The sequence below is a fragment of the Limanda limanda genome, chromosome 7, assembly GCF_963576545.1.
Source record: "Limanda limanda chromosome 7, fLimLim1.1, whole genome shotgun sequence".
NCBI lineage: Eukaryota > Metazoa > Chordata > Actinopteri > Pleuronectiformes > Pleuronectidae > Limanda > Limanda limanda.
In genome coordinates this window covers 27,143,772-27,146,271 of record NC_083642.1, presented here as the reverse complement: position 1 = coordinate 27,146,271, position 2,500 = coordinate 27,143,772, and the positions used below count along the sequence as shown (strand labels likewise).

At 45.3% G+C, this 2,500-nt stretch overlaps 8 non-coding genes across 8 annotated transcripts in view; all 8 read left to right on the top strand.

The window, feature by feature from the left end:
- The first annotated feature begins 95 nt into the window (after positions 1-95).
- LOC133006697 (5S ribosomal RNA) lies at positions 96-214 on the top strand. Its single transcript, XR_009679213.1, has one exon. It is a non-coding gene; the product is annotated as a 5S ribosomal RNA (ribosomal RNA).
- A 214-nt stretch (positions 215-428) lies between these two features.
- LOC133007578 (5S ribosomal RNA) lies at positions 429-547 on the top strand. The gene has a single exon (XR_009680041.1). It is a non-coding gene; the product is annotated as a 5S ribosomal RNA (ribosomal RNA).
- A 214-nt stretch (positions 548-761) lies between these two features.
- Positions 762-880, top strand: LOC133006073 (5S ribosomal RNA). The gene has a single exon (XR_009678627.1). It is a non-coding gene; the product is annotated as a 5S ribosomal RNA (ribosomal RNA).
- Positions 881-1,094: 214 nt separating this feature from the next.
- On the top strand, positions 1,095-1,213 carry LOC133005968 (5S ribosomal RNA). The gene has a single exon (XR_009678529.1). It is a non-coding gene; the product is annotated as a 5S ribosomal RNA (ribosomal RNA).
- Positions 1,214-1,427: 214 nt separating this feature from the next.
- LOC133006782 (5S ribosomal RNA) lies at positions 1,428-1,546 on the top strand. The gene has a single exon (XR_009679293.1). It is a non-coding gene; the product is annotated as a 5S ribosomal RNA (ribosomal RNA).
- A 214-nt stretch (positions 1,547-1,760) lies between these two features.
- Positions 1,761-1,879, top strand: LOC133007577 (5S ribosomal RNA). Its single transcript, XR_009680040.1, has one exon. It is a non-coding gene; the product is annotated as a 5S ribosomal RNA (ribosomal RNA).
- A 214-nt stretch (positions 1,880-2,093) lies between these two features.
- Positions 2,094-2,212, top strand: LOC133007456 (5S ribosomal RNA). Its single transcript, XR_009679926.1, has one exon. It is a non-coding gene; the product is annotated as a 5S ribosomal RNA (ribosomal RNA).
- Positions 2,213-2,426: 214 nt separating this feature from the next.
- LOC133006695 (5S ribosomal RNA) overlaps positions 2,427-2,500 on the top strand; it is a 119-nt gene continuing 45 nt past the window's right edge. Inside the window, exon 1 of the ribosomal RNA XR_009679211.1 lies at positions 2,427-2,500. This exon is cut by the window's right edge and continues 45 nt beyond it. This is a non-coding gene — a ribosomal RNA (5S ribosomal RNA).

Sequence of the window (2,500 nt, the reverse complement as noted above, 5' to 3'; positions counted from 1 at the left end):
ATTATTACTGATGGAAATGATTGATAATTGTCATGATTTGATGATGGTGGTGGTGGTTCACATGTATAAATAAGGTATTGTGGGTTGAGTTTTTCGCTTACGGCCATACCACCCTGAGCACGCCCGATCTCGTCTGATCTCGGAAGCTAAGCAGGTTCGGGCTTGGTTAGTACTTGGATGGGAGACCGCCTGGGAATACCAGGTGCTGTAAGCTTTTTCGAATTTGCTTTGCAACCAGCTGAGGGAACGGTTGCTGCTGCTTTAAAGGAGAAACATCTTGGAAAGAGCAGGAAAGACTCACCATCAAAGAAAACAAGGATATGGAACCCTGACATTATTACTGATGGAAATGCTTGATAATTGTCATGATTTGATGATGGTGGTGGTGGTTCACATGTATAAATAAGGTATTGTGGGTTGAGTCTTTCGCTTACCGCCATACCACACTGAGCACGCCCGATCTCGTCTGATCTCGGAAGCTAAGCAGGGTCGGGCTTGGTTAGTACTTGGATGGGAGACTGCCTGGGAATACCAGGTGCTGTAAGCTTTTTCGAATTTGCTTTGCAACCAGCAGAGGGAACGGTTGCTGCTGCTTTAAAGGAGAAACATCTTGGAAAGAGCAGGAAAGACTCAACATCAAAGAAAACAAGGATATGGAACCCTGACATTATTACTGATGGAAATGATTGATAATTGTCATGATTTGATGATGGTGGTGGTGGTTCACATGTATAAATAAGGTATTGTGGGTTGAGTCTTTCGCTTACGGCCATACCACCCTGAGCACGCCCGATCTCGTCTGATCTCGGAAGCTAAGCAGGGTCGGGCTTGGTTAGTACTTGGATGGGAGACCGCCTTGGAATACCAGGTGCTGTAAGCTTTTTCGAATTTGCTTTGCAACCAGCAGAGGGAACGGTTGCTGCTGCTTTAAAGGAGAAACATCTTGGAAAGAGCAGGAAAGACTCAACATCAAAGAAAACAAGGATATGGAACCCTGACATTATTACTGATGGAAATGATTGATAATTGTCATGATTTGATGATGGTGGTGGTGGTTCACATGTATAAATAAGGTATTGTGGGTTGAGTCTTTCGCTTACGGCCATACCGCCCTGAGCACGCCCGATCTCGTCTGATCTCGGAAGCTAAGCAGGGTCGGGCTTGGTTAGTACTTGGATGGGAGACCGCCTGGGAATACCAGGTGCTGTAAGCTTTTTCGAATTTGCTTTGCAACCAGCAGAGGGAACGGTTGCTGCTGCTTTAAAGGAGAAACATCTTGGAAAGAGCAGGAAAGACTCAACATCAAAGAAAACAAGGATATGGAACCCTGACATTATTACTGATGGAAATGCTTGATAATTGTCATGATTTGATGATGGTGGTGGTGGTTCACATGTATAAATAAGGTATTGTGGGTTGAGTCTTTCGCTTACGGCCATACCACCCTGAGCACGCCCGATCTCGTCTGATCTCGGAAGCTAAGCAGGGTCGGGCTTGGTTAGTACTTGGATGGGAGTCCGCCTGGGAATACCAGGTGCTGTTAGCTTTTTCGAATTTGCTTTGCAACCAGCAGAGGGAACGGTTGCTGCTGCTTTAAAGGAGAAACATCTTGGAAAGAGCAGGAAAGACTCAACATCAAAGAAAACAAGGATATGGAACCCTGAAATTATTACTGATGAAAATGATTGATAATTGTCATGATTTGATGATGGTGGTGGTCGTTCACATGTATAAATAAGGTATTGTGGGTTGAGTCTTTCGCTTACCGCCATACCACACTGAGCACGCCCGATCTCGTCTGATCTCGGAAGCTAAGCAGGGTCGGGCTTGGTTAGTACTTGGATGGGAGACTGCCTGGGAATACCAGGTGCTGTAAGCTTTTTCGAATTTGCTTTGCAACCAGCAGAGGGAACGGTTGCTGCTGCTTTAAAGAAGAAACATCTTGGAAAGAGCAGGAAAGACTCAACATCAAAGAAAACAAGGATATGGAACCCTGACATTATTACTGATGGAAATGATTGATAATTGTCATGATTTGATGATGGTGGTGGTGGTTCACATGTATAAATAAGGTATTGTGGGTTTAGTCTTTCGCTTACGGCCATACCACCCTGAGCACGCCCGATCTCGTCTGATCTCGGAAGCTAAGCAGGGTCGGGCTTGGTTAGTACTTGGATGGGAGACCGCCTGGGAATACCAGGTGCTGTAAGCTTTTTCGAATTTGCTTTGCAACCAGCAGAGGGAACGGTTGCTGCTGCTTTAAAGGAGAAACATCTTGGAAAGAGCAGGAAAGACTCAACATCAAAGAAAACAAGGATATGGAACCCTGACATTATTACTGATGGAAATGATTGATAATTGTCATGATTTGATGATGGTGGTGGTGGTTCACATGTATAAATAAGGTATTGTGGGTTGAGTCTTTCGCTTACGGCCATACCACCCTGAGCACGCCCGATCTCGTCTGATCTCGGAAGCTAAGCAGGTTCGGGCTTGGTTA